Raw genomic sequence first — 13,948 nt, 5'->3', positions numbered from 1 at the left:
CTGAAATCTAAGTACACTGTTTCTAACATCTTTCTCTGATTATGTTTTAAATTGTATTTAACATTTCAAAGTAAGAAATGAGATTATCTCTTCCTAGAAAAACTCTCCTTATCCTTTTGTCTTCAGATTTGCCCAGAAAATGAGCTTTCTACTTCCCTTTCCATTGAATCTCTTGGTCTTCTCCAAAGGAAGAGGAGAGGTGAATATGAGTGGTGTTTGCCTAACCTGACAATATTTACCGCTGGGGAGGACTACCTGCCTCTGACATGAGAATGTAGCTCCACACTGCCTCTTTGAAAGCCTGCTTTGTGGGTTGGATACGGAGACCAGGACTTGCCTCTGCTTCCAGCTCCTATGATGTAAGCCCCCCAAGCAGGTCTTTCCCATTACTCTCTCTCTCTCCAACTTGTTGGAACGCAGGGGCATGGACTTCTCCAGCTCTTGCCAACCTTTTCACTCCCTGTCTCCATAGGGAAGGAACACCAAACAAGGTATCCTCATGATGGGACACCTGTGTTATCTAGTACACTCTATCCAAGCCATGACTAGGAAGGAGGCTGGCCTCTGGTCCAGAGCTGGCTGATTACTGAGCCCTCTCTGCAGTCAGATCCCCATGGGTGTATCTGAATGCGTACCCAAAAAGTATATACATTTGGGGTAGGACGTAAGAAGCCTCAGGTATATGCCACATTAGTCACACAATTCATCAGAAGCCTTACTTTTTGCCAGATTGTAGAAACTTTGGGGAGGGAGCCAAAATGGCCAATTAGAAGCAGCTGCGAAGTGACGCACTCATGGAGGGAAACAAAAGGGGCAAGTGAATACAGCACCTTCAACTGAAACATTCAGGTTCTTGCACTGGGACAAATCAGGGAAACAACTTAACCCACACAGAATGATGAATTGCAAGGAGGGGCAACAGCCCACCTGGAAGCAACGCAGAGCCAAGGGAACCCCCACCTTCAACCAAGGGAAGTGGTGAGTGAATGTGTAACCCTGGGAAACCACAGTTCCCCCCAGATCTTTGCAACCCTTGGATCAGGAAATCCTTGTGAGCCCACACCACTAGGGCCTTGGGTTTGACACACAGAGCTATGTGGAGTCTTGGCACAGCAGCTGCTCAGGAACACAGAGACCCAGGAGCTTTACGTACTCCAGTCCCGGGATCCTCAACAAAGGTGACCGCAACTCAGGCAAGGTGGGAGGTCCATACATACTCCTAGGAAGGGGGCTAAATCCCAGGTGCTGAGCAGTGTTGGTCTGTGGGTCCCACTTCCTGAGCACCTCACAAGATAAGACCCACTGGCTTGGAATTCCAGCCAGCAACCAGCAACAGGGTGAAGCCTGCCTGAGACAGAGTGAAGCCCCTAGGGCGAGGGGCAGGCCACCATCTCTGCTGTTTGATCAACTCAGCCATCCCAGCCTGCAGGCTTCAGAGAGTCCAACTGGTCCCCACAGGAAGGGTCTCCCCAGTGCAGCACAGCTGCTTTGCCAGAATGTGGCCAGACTGCTTCTTCAAGCAGGACCCTGATCCATTCCTCCTCACTGGGTAGTACCTCCCAGCTGGGGCTTCCAGCTACCCCTGCCCTTATAGACAGAGCTCGGATCTCTCCCTAGGACAGAGTGCCAGGAGGAGGGAGAGGGGAGCAGAGTGGGCTGCCACCTCAGTTGTCTGGATGCTGTTCCAGCCTGTGAGCTTTGGAGATTCCAGGCTGACAGGGGCAGAGGCAATTTCCCAACACAGCACAACTGTTTTGCTGAGGCGTGGCCAGACTGCTTCTTTAAACGGGACCGATCCATTCCTCCTTGCTGGGCAGGTCCTGCCAACTGGGGCCTCCAGCAACCCCCGCCTGTGTTCTACAGCCAACAAGAGTTCTAATTTCTGCCTGGGACAGGGTGCCCAGGGGAGTGATGCAGGCCACCTCCTCTGCTGTTTGGACTTCTCGGCTGTTCCAGCCTGCAGCCCAAACTGATCAGGGGCTGAAGAAAACCCCAACACGGCATAGCTCCTCTTTGAAAACACAGCCACACTGCTTCTTTAAGTGGGTTACTGATCCCATTCTTCCTGACTGTGTGAGACCTCCCAACCAAGGTCTCCAGCCACCTCCTATAGGTGCGTTCAGGCTGGCAGCTGGTCAGTACCTCTTGGGAAGGAGCTCCCAGAGGAAGAGACAGGCTGCCATCTTTGATGTCTCACAGCCTTCACTGGTACTGGAAAAACCAAGGTGACTAGTCTGGAGAGGACCCAGCAGCCTTAGGGAAGAGAGGCCAGATTATTAAAAGAAAAACGAATAGACAAAAACCACATAAAACCTCAATCCAAAGGTCAACAACCTCAAAGATCAAAGGTAGATAAGCCCACAGAGAAGAGAAAGAATCAACACAAAAACACTAAAAACTCAAAAAGCCAGAGTGGCCCCTTTCCTCCAAAAGACTGCAACACCTCACCAGCAAGGGTTCAGAACTGCGCAGAGACTGAAATGGCTGAAATGACAGAAGTAGGCTTCAGAATGTGGATAACAATGAAATTCACTGATTTAAAGTATAATAGCATGTTGTCCCACTGTGAGGAAGCTAAGAATCATGATAAACAATGCAGGTGCTGACAGCCAAAATAGCCAGTATAGAGAGGAACATAACCGACTTGATAGAGCTGAAAAACACACTACAAGAACTTCACAGTGCAATCACAAGTATTAAAAGCAGAATGGACCAAGTGGAGGAAAGAATCTCACAGCTTAAACCCTGTCTTTCTGAAATAGGATAGGCAGACAAGAAGAGATTAAAAAAAAAAAAGAATGAAAAGGAATGAACAAAACCTCTGAGAAATACGGGATTAGGTAAAAAGACTGAATCTATGACTGATTGGCGTACCTGAAAGAGACAGGGAAAATGGAACCAATTTGGAAAACATATTTCAGGATATCATCCAGGAGAACTTCCCCAACCTAGCTAGACAGGCCAACATTCAAATTCAGGAAGTGCGGAGAACCCCAGTAAGATACTCCACAAGAAGGTTGTCCACAAGATACACAATCATCAGATTCTCCAACGTTGAAATGAAAGAAAAAAATGTTAAGGGCAGCCAGAGAAAAAGGCCAGGTCACCTACAAAGGGAAGCTCACAGACTAACTGCAGATATCTCAGCAGAAACCCTACAAGCCAGAAGAGACTGATGGCCAATATTCAACATTCTTAAAGAAAAAAAAATCCAACCCAGAATTTCATATTTGGCCACACTAAGCTTTATAAGTGAAGGAGAAATAAGATCCTTCTTAGACAAGCAAATGCTGAGGGAATTCATTACCACCAGACCTGCGTTGCAAGAGCTCCTGAAGGAAGCACTAACTATGGAAAGGAAAAACTGTTACCAGCCGCTACAAAAACACACCGAAGTACACAGACCAGTGACACTACGAAGCAAGCATGTAAACAAGTCTTCAAAATAACCAACTAGCATCATGATGACAGAATCAAATCCATACATAAAAATACTAACCTTAAATGTAAATGGGCCAAATGCCCCAATTACAAGACACAGAGTGGCAAGCTGGATGAAGGACCAATACCCATCAGTATGCTGTCTTCAAAAGACCCATGTCACATGCAAAGACACACATAGGCTCAAAATAAAGAGATGGAAGAAAATTTACCAAGCAGATGGAAAACAGAAAAAAGTATAGGTGCAATGCTAGTTTCTGACTAAACAGACTTTAAGCCAACAAAGATCAAAAAAGACAAAGAAGGGCATTACATATGGTAAAGGGGTCAATTCAACAAGAAGACCTAACTAGCCTAAATATATATGCACCCAATACAGTAACATCCAGATTCATAAAGCAATTTCTTAGAGAGCTTCAAAGAGACTTAGATTCCCACACAATAATAGTAGGAGACTTTGACATCCCACTGATAATATTAGACAGATTACTGAGACAGAAAATTAACAAAGATATTTAGGACCTGATCTCAGCACTCAATCAAGTGGACATACAACTACATGGAAATTGAACGACCTGCTCCTAAATGACTTTGGGTAAATAATAAAATTAAGACAAAAATCAAGAACTTCTTTGAAACTAATGAGAACAAACATATAATGTAACAGAATATCTGGGACACAGCTAAAGCAGTGTCAGGAGGGAAATTTATATCACTAAATGCCCATATCAAAAAGCTAGAAAGAGCTCAAGTTAACAACCCACATCACAACTAAAAGAATTAGAGAACCAAGAGCAAACAAACCCCAAAGCTAGTAGAAGACAAGAAATAACCAAGATAAGAGCAGAACTGAAGGAGAAACACGAAAAAAACTTCAAAAAATAAACAAATCCAGAAGCTGATTTTTGAAAAATCAATAAAATAGATTTACCACTAGCTAGACTAATGAAGAAGATTCCGATAAACACAATCAGAAATGATAAGGGGGATATTACCACTGACCCCACAGAAATACACACAATCATCAGACAACACTAGAAATACCTCTTTGCACACAAACTAGAAAATTTGGAAGAAATTGATAAATTCCTGAGTGCATCCACCCTCCCAAGACTGAACCAGGAAGAAATTGAACCCCTGAATAGACAAATAACAAGTTCTGAAATGGAGACCATAATAAATAGCCTACCAACCGAAAAAATCCCCAGGGCCAGATGGATTCACAGCTGAATTGCACCAGAGGTACAAAGAAGAGCTGGTACCAGTCCTACTGAAACTATTCAAAAAAAATTTAAAAGGAGGGACTCCTCCCTAACTCATTCTATGAAGCCAGTATCATCCTGACACCAAAACCTGGCAGAGATACAACAAAAAAGAAAACTTCAGGCCAACATCCTTGATGAATATTGATGTAAAAATTCTTAACAAAATACTAGCAAACCAAATCCAGCGCTACATCAAAAAGCTTATCTGCCATGATCAAGTAGGCTTAATCTTCAGGATGCAAGGTTGGTTTAACACAGGCAAACCAATGAATGTGATTAATCACATAAACAAAACTAAAGACAAAAACCACATGATTATTTCAATAGATGCAGAAAAGGCCTTCAATAAAATTCAACATCCCTTCATGTTAAAAACTCTCGGTAAACTAGGTAGGATAGGAACATATCTCAAAGTAATAAGAGCCATATATGACAAACCTACAGCCAATATCATACTGAATGAGCAAAAGCTGGAAGCATTCCCCTTGAAAACTGGCACAAGACAAGGTTGCCCTCTCTCACCACTCCTATTCAACATGGGATTGAAAGTTCTGTCTAGGGCAAACAGACAGAAATAAAGTGTATTCAAATAGGAAGAGAGGAAGTCAAACTATCTTTGTTTGCAGTTGACATGATCCTATATCCATAAAACCCCATAGTCTCAGCCCTAAAGCTTCTTAAGCTGATAAGCAACTTCAGCAAAGTCTCAAGATACAAAATCAATGTGCAAAAGTCACTAACATTCCTATACACCACCAACAAGCAAGCTGAGAGCCAAATCACGAATCAACTTCCTTTCACAATTGCCGCAAAAAGAATAAAATACCTAGGAATACAGCTAACAAGGGAAGTGAAGGATGAAGGACTTCTTCAATGAGAACTACAAACCACTGCTCAAAGAAATCTGAGAGGACACAAATGGAGAAACATTCCATGCTCATGGATGGGAAGAATCAATATCATGAAAATGGCCATACTGCCCAAAGCAATTTATAGATTCAAGGCTATTCCCATTAAACTACCATTGACATTCCTCACAGAATTAGAGAAAACTATTTTAAAATTCATGTGGAACCAAAAAAAGGAGCCTAAATAGCCAAGACAATCCTACGAAAAAAGAACAAAGCTGGAGGAGGCATCATACTACCCAACTTCAAACTATACTGCAGGGCTATAGTAATCAAAACAGCATGGTACTGGTACAAGAACAGACACATAGACCAATGGAACAGAATAGAGAACTCATAAATAAGACTGCACACCTACAACCATCTGATCTTGGACAAACCTGACAAAAACAAGGAATGGGAAAAGGATTCCCTATTTAATAAATGGTGCTGGGAGAACTGGCTAGCCATATGAAGAAATTGAAACTGGACCCCTTCCTTACACCTTATACAAAAATCAACTCAAGGTGAATTAAAGACTTAAATGTAAAACCCCAAACTATAAAAACTCTAGAAGAAAACCTAGGTAATACCTTTCAGGACACAGGCACAGACAAAGATTTTGTGACAAAGGCACCAAAAGCAATTGCAACAAAAGCAAAAATTGACAAATGGGATCTAATCAAACAAAGGAGCTTCTTCACAGCAAAAGAAACTACCAACAGAATAAATAGACAACTTACAGAATGGGAGAAAAATTTTGCAAACTATGCATCTGACAAAGGTCTAATATAAGGAACTTAAACAAATTTACAAGAAAAAAACAAAGAACTCCATTCAAAAGTAGGCAAAGAACATGAACATGAACTGACACTTTTCAAAAGAAGACATACATGTGGCCAACTATCATGAAAAAAAAGCTCAACATCACTGATCATTAGAGAAAAGCAAATCAAAACCCCAGTGAGATACTGTCTCACACCAGTCAGAAAGGCTATTATTAAAAAGTCAAAAAATAACATGCTGACAATGTTGCAGAGAAAAGGGAACACATATACTGCTGTGGGAATGTAAATGAGTTCAACTACTGTGCAAAGCAGTGTAGCAATTCCTCAAAGGGCTAAAAACAGAACTACCATTTCACCCAGCAACTCCATTACTGGGTGTATACCCAAAGGAATATAAATCATTCTATCATAAAGACACATGCACATATGTTCACTGTGGCACTATGCACAATAGGAAAGACAGAATAAACCCAAATGCCCATCAGTAATAGGCTGGATAAATAAACTGTGGTACATATACACTGTGGAATACTATGCAGCTATAAAAAAGAATGAGATCATGTCCTTTGCAGGGACATGGATGGAGCTGGAGGCCATTATCCTCAGCAAACTAACACAGGAACAGAAAACCAAATACTGCATGTTCTTACTTATAAGTGGGAGCTAGTGATGAGAAGACATGGACACATGGGGAGCAACAACACACACTAGGGCATGTTGAAGGGTGGTGGGTGGGAGGAGGGAGAGCATCAGGAAGAATAGCTAATGGATACTGGCCTAATACCTGGGCGATGGGATGATCTGTGCAGCAAACCACCATGATGCACGTTTACCTATGTAACAAACCTGCACATCCTATACATGTACCTCTGAACTTAAAAAAGTTGGGAAAAAAAGAAACTTTGGACTGTACTATCTTAGCCTATATGCCATATAAAATAGAGCCTGAGGCCAGGTGTAGTGGCTCACGCCTGTAATCCCAACACTTTGGGAGGCCAAGGTGGGTGGATCACCTAAGATCAGGAGTTCGAGACCAGCCTAACCAACATAGTGAAACCCCGTCTCTACTTAAAATACAAAATTAGCCAGACGTGGTGGCTCATGACTGTAATCCAAGCTACTTGGGAGGATGAGGCAGGAGAATCACTTGAACCCAGGAAGCGGAGGTTGCAGTGAGCAAAGATGGCGCCATTGTATTCCTGTCTGGGCAAAAAGAGCAAAACTCCATCTCAAAACAAACAAGCAAATAAATAAATAAACATAATAAAATAGAGCTTGAGTCAGGCCTAAATGCTAAGACTACCAGGATGTGCAACCCTAGGACAAGGAGAGTGAAGGAATAGGGAAGTGAGGCAGCGAAAGATGAAAAGCAAAGGTAAAGATGATGCATTCATGAGCTAACACCACTTCTCAAAGAGACACAGCCAGTCACTTAGCTGTGCAAGATGCCTCGGAACAGTCTACCTGCAAAAAAGGAAAAAAAAAACAACCTTGGTGTTTCAGAATAGTCCATGGAAGGAGGTAGGGAGAGGGAATTATCTGCTGATTAACCTCTGCTGTTTCCCATAGGTCAAAGTTCACCCCATGTGGAGTTAAGTCACCTGCACTTCCCCATTGCATCACTTGAGCTCTCTGACAGTTAGTCATTGGGAAAATCAAATCCCACACCCTGAGGTTGTACTTGAGTTGGGAAATGGTGAGAGGAGCCAAGAGTCTGGACCCCAGGCTCAAGAAAAAGACCACTTAGGCCTACACAGAGAGAATTGCCATGGAAACACAAATAGCAGAGGGTCCAGGAGACAAATGAGGCTGAGAGAATCTGAAGAGGAAGATAAGATGGTCTAATAGACAATGCACTTTCATATGCCATTGACTAAAACCCAGAAAGGAGGGGGAACCACTTTTCCATCCTTAGCATTTCTGTCATGATTGCTTAGAAAATGCATGCTGGATTCTACTGGAATGGACAAAGCATCTGGAGCAGATACTATTAGTTGCTTACTCCAAAATCTATCCTGCCCTTCTCTGTAATAAAACTTCCAACTCTTAGGTGAGCACATGGTCACCCAAAATTAAGACTACATTTTCTGGTGTATGTATGACTCTATGGTTTAGGTTTAGCTGATGAGATATAAGTGAGCTTGTATGGCAGCATCCAGAAAACCTCTCTAAAAGATTAGATGAATTATTTCCCCTTCTCCACTTTTTAAAAATATTCTGGAATGTAGATGCGATGATTGGAACTGTAGCCATCACTGTGGACCACGAGGATAGAGCGGGTGGAATAATGAGCTAAAAAGAATATGAGTCCTCAATGACTTCATGAAGCCACCATATCCGCCTCGTAGTCTGTTTTATTTACACAGAGAGAAAAATAATCTTCCACATTTTATGCTTCTGTTATTTTGCTTTCTAACACATGCAGCTGAACCTAATCACTCTAATCATGTCTTTTAGCATCTTCTTGGGATCAAAATCAAATTTTGCAGTGATTCCACTTTCTTTACATTTTTGAAAATGGCAATGACATTTACCTGTCTCCAGATTTCTGGGACATCCCTGTTTTCCATAATTCTTGTAAGATGTTTTTATTGATTTTTCAGCAATCTCTTTTACAATATTCATGTCAGGCTTGACTTTGAATTAATTAAGATTAATTGTTTACAAACATCCAATCTAATTAACCAGTTCTCTTTCCTGATGCAACCTTTTCACTCATCCTACTTTACTCATGCCTCTTACCATTGTTTTATTCTCCATGTCAATTATTACACAGACAATAGGGTGAATTAAACATGGTCAGAAATTATTTGTTATTCTCCCATCAAAAGATGGAGTTTATTTCCCCTCATCTTGAATCAAGGATGGCTCCATGGCTGCTTACCAAGAGAATCCAGCACAAGTAGCACTGAGCCAATTGTTGGCCTACCTTGTAAGAAGACTGGGCAGCTTCCACTTTTGTTTCCTGTCTCTTCAAATACTCACACTTAAGACATTCCCTTTTGAAAGCCATCTGCCATGCTGTGAGAAGCCTAGGTAATGTGGAGAGTCCATGGGTAGGTTCTACTCAACAGCCCTGACTGAGCTCCCAGCCAACAGCCAGCATCAACTACCAGCCATGTTAGTGAGCCACTGTGATGTCCAGCCCGGTCAAGCCCTCAGATTATTACAGCCCAGTCAATATCACAGCAGAAGAATTACCCAGCTGAGTCCAGTCAACCCTGAAAATCATGAGAGATAATAAATGGTTATTATTTTGAAACTACTAAATTTGGGGGTGGTTTGCTACACAGAAGTAATTTCTGTGCAGTAATAATTTTATAAATGATACAGTAGTTGGCAATTGAAGTGGAATTTTTTAAATGACAAAATTCCCAGGAAATGCTAGTGATTTAAGAGAGGAGAAAGCTTTATTGAGGATGTGATATTTCATTATTTCATGCATTCATTCAGCTCACATTTATTATCCCTGCCAGGTATCCGTTAAGTGCTAAATTACCATGAGGCACATTTCTTGATCTTAAGGGACTCACAGAGTAGTAGAGTTTGAACTAAATGGAAACAATTCAAATCATTTTACATGTTTCTGAACTATTTTTTCCAAGAGTCATATACAGTGAAAATTCCTCACACTGAATTTGACAAAAGAACACCTATTTCTGTCCATGTATTTCTCGGGAACAAATCTTGAAGGCCATTTCAGATAGAATCAACTATAGTCAACTCCTGAAATTCTGTGCCATTGAGGGCTCAAGAGAGGTTAAAAACTAGCTTACGAGAAATGCTGCCAGGTGCAGTGGCTCACACCTGTAATCCCAGCACTTTGGGAGGCTGAGGCAGGCGGATTATGAGGTCAGGAGATAGAGACCATCCTTGCCAACATGGTGAAACCCCATCTCTAAAAAAATAAATAAATAAAATAAAAAAGAATAAAAAAAGAAATACTATTGCCCTTGACCCAGAGCAATAGTGCTACTAGCTTTTGAGGGTGTGGTCAAAGCAGGCATTTTAACATTTCTGATAGGTTCAGCATTTTTCCTTTCAATAATGATCAGTTTATATAAATAAGGGCACAGGCCTCCCCACCTCCCATCCTACACCTTCCCACATCAGAATAGGCAGTCTGAAACTGTCTCAGCGAGGACTTTAGGCTGCAGCTGGAGAGACTCAGTAAATCTTCACAGTTCTATAGAAACAGGGAGACAGGAAGGGAAAGAAATATTGCAGAAACTTCCAGGAGAATTATGTGAAGAACTCCTGCCAGGACAATTCAGCTGGGCAACAGCTTGCCTTTCTTTTTTCTATGGAAACTCTGCTCAAAACACACACACACACACACACACACACATCATACACACAACAACAACACGCACGCAGTAAGCAGAATTTGCCAGTTTTGCTAGCCAGGCTTAGTTTTGCAATCAGCGATAAACCCCAGCAGGACCAGCTTCTTTGTGGCTATATTGGAGTAACCCAGGGCAACCAAAACAGATGGCCAAAATACTCTTCAGAATGCAAGCACGGGTTTCTGTTGCCAGGCCTAGTGGAACCCCCCAGGAAGTAAGGCTTGAGAGAAGGAAATTTTGGAGGTTCTTCTTCAAGAGTGAAAAATGCGAATTTCACTTATTTTTCAACTGCACTTATTAGGAAACTGCCGTGTCAATAGTTCTGGGTTAACTACCCAAAGAAGGATACCAAGATGTAAAGAACCCAGTTCTTGCCCTCTCTATGAGAAAAAGTTATTTCTTCTCTCTCTGTGCCTCCTTGGCCCTTACATAGGTAGTTCTAAGACTTTCTCAGAGAAGCGGCACACAGAAGCTTTCACCCTACACTCCCCTCCTAACATGAGACATTTCATGAATACAGACAGAAGTCTAACATCCATTCATCTTTCCTCAGGTGGCAAAAATGTCAGTGAGCAGAAATGCCCCTTATCTTGCACCTGATTTTCCTGATCCAGCCTTCCTACAGGAGGAGCTCCTTTCTCCATTATGAGCACACCAGGGCAGGGCTTCCTTGTCTTGCAAAAGAGACCTTCCATTTTCTACTTTTCCCGCCCTTTACTTGGGCAATTAAAGGCTAAAATAGACAGATTGATGTGAGCCTTAGTTCTGGCGAGAGGCCCTCTTTCTTGCTTCTTTTATCACTATGAGAAGAACAGATCATGATTAAGCCAATAATTCAAGAAGGATGAGACGTGAAGAAAACCTCAACTCAACCTACGGTTAGAGCTGCCCAGCTGAATCTAGTTGGAATCAGTAACGCTGCCCCCACCAAGCTGCAGATGTGTGGAAATTTAAAGCTTATTATCATTTGCCACTGAGATTTCGTGGTTAGTTGCAACAATAGCTAGCTGATACAGAAACTGGTGTTCATAGGTTATTAAAGGGCTGAACTCTGGATTCCAATTGCTTGGGTTCAATGGCAAACTCTCCAAACCAAAAGCTGATAAACTCAGAAAAGTTACTCGCACTCTCTGTGCTTCTGTTTGCATATCAATAAACCAGGATAAGACTGTTTTCTTTCCTCAGAGGACTGTTGTGAAAACTAGATTTCTCAATACACTCTGAGTATGTGAAGCAATACCTGGCACACAGTATACATTCAATAAATGTTTTCCATCATCATTTTATCTAACAAAGCTGATGTCGTATTTTTGCACACGAATACAAGTTTTTGAATCAACTTCCAAACTTCCACCAAAAGATTCTGCAGAGATTTTTTTTGGGAATTGCATTAAATCTATAGGTCCAATCCATAAATGTGCTGTATCTCTCCATTTATTTAGGTCTTTAGTTTTTCTCAGCAATGTTTTCCAATGTTTAGCATTAAAATCTTGTGTGTATTTTGTTACATTTATACCTTAGTATTTCACATTTTAACAATATTGTAAATGATATTATTTCAATTTCTAATTATTTATTGTTGGGACCTAATTAAACTAAAGTGCTTCTGCATGGCAAAGGAAACTATGAACAGAGTAAACAGACAACCTACAGAATGGGAGAAAATTTTTGCAAACTATGCATCTAACAAAAGTCCAGCATCTATAAGGAACTGAAAGAAATTTACAAGAAAAAGGCAAACAACCTTATTAAAAAGCAGGCAAAAGACATAAACAGACGCTTCTCAAAAGAAAACATACATGCGGCCAACAAACATATTTTAAAAAGCTCCATATCACTGATCATTAGAGAAATACAAATCAAAACCACAATGAGATACCGTCTCACACAAGTCAGAAAGGCTATTATTAAAAAGTCAAAAAATAGCAGATGCTGACGAGGCTGTGGAGAAAAGGGAACATTTATACACTGCTGGTGGGAGTGTAAATTAGTTAAACCACTGTGGAAAGCAGTGTGGCAATTCCTCAAAGGGCTAAAAACAGAACTACCATTTGACCCAGCAATCCCATTACTGGGTGTATACCCAAAGGAACATAAATTTTTCCATTATAAAGCCACATGAACACATATGTTCACCGTGGCATTATGCACAACAGCAAAGACATGGAATCAACCTAAATGCCCATCAATAGTAGACTGGATAAAGAAAATGTGGTACATATACACCATGGAATACTATGCAGTCATTAAAAAGAATGAGATCATGTCTTTTGCAGGAACATGGATGGAGCTGAAGGCCATCATCCTTAGCAAACTAACACAGGAACAGAAAAACAAATATCACATGTTCTCACTTGTAAGTGGGAGCTAAATTTTGAGAACACATGGACACATTGAGAGACACAATGCACACTGGCGCCTACTTGAGGAAGGAGGGTGGAGGGTAGGAGGAGGGAGAGGAACTGAAAAAATAACTAATAGGTACTAGGTTTAGCACCTGGTTGATGAAACAAACCTCCATGACACAAGTTTACCTACATAACAAACCTGAACATGTAGCCCTGAACCTAAAATAAATATTTTTGAAAAAAATATTCATTGCTAGGATAGTGTATTTTGATCTTGTATCATGCAATGTTGCAAAACTCACTTAGGAGTTTTAGTAGCTTTTTGATAAATTCTTTTAAGTTTTCTTTTTTTCCCCACTTTTAAAAAGCTTCTTTATTAAGGCAGTTAATACACAATAAATATTTTTATTCTTTTTTTTAATTGCATTTTAGGTTTTGGGGTACATGTGAAGAACATGCAAGATAGTTGCATAGGTACACACGTGGCAGTGTGATTTGCTGCCTTCCTCCACTTCACCTATATCTGGCATTTCTCCCCTTGCTATCTCTCCCCAACTCCCCACCCACGGCTGTCCCTCCCCTATTCCCCTCAACAGACCCCAGTGTGTAGTCCTCCCCTCCCTGTGTCCATGTGTTCTCATTGTTCAACACCCACCTATGATTGAGAACATCCAGTATTTCATTTTCTCTTCTTGTGTCAGTTTGCTGATAATGATGTTCTCCAGTTTCATCCATGTCCCTACAAAGGACATGAACTCATTGTTTTTGATTGCTGCATAATATTCCATGGTGTATATGTGCCACATTTTCCCTGTCTAGTCTGTCATCGATGGGCATTTGGGTTGGTTCCAGGTCTTTGCTATTGTAAACAGT

The sequence above is a fragment of the Callithrix jacchus genome, chromosome X (assembly GCF_049354715.1).
Source record: "Callithrix jacchus isolate 240 chromosome X, calJac240_pri, whole genome shotgun sequence".
Classification (NCBI taxonomy): domain Eukaryota; kingdom Metazoa; phylum Chordata; class Mammalia; order Primates; family Cebidae; genus Callithrix; species Callithrix jacchus.
Note: the sequence above shows the minus strand (reverse complement) of the source record.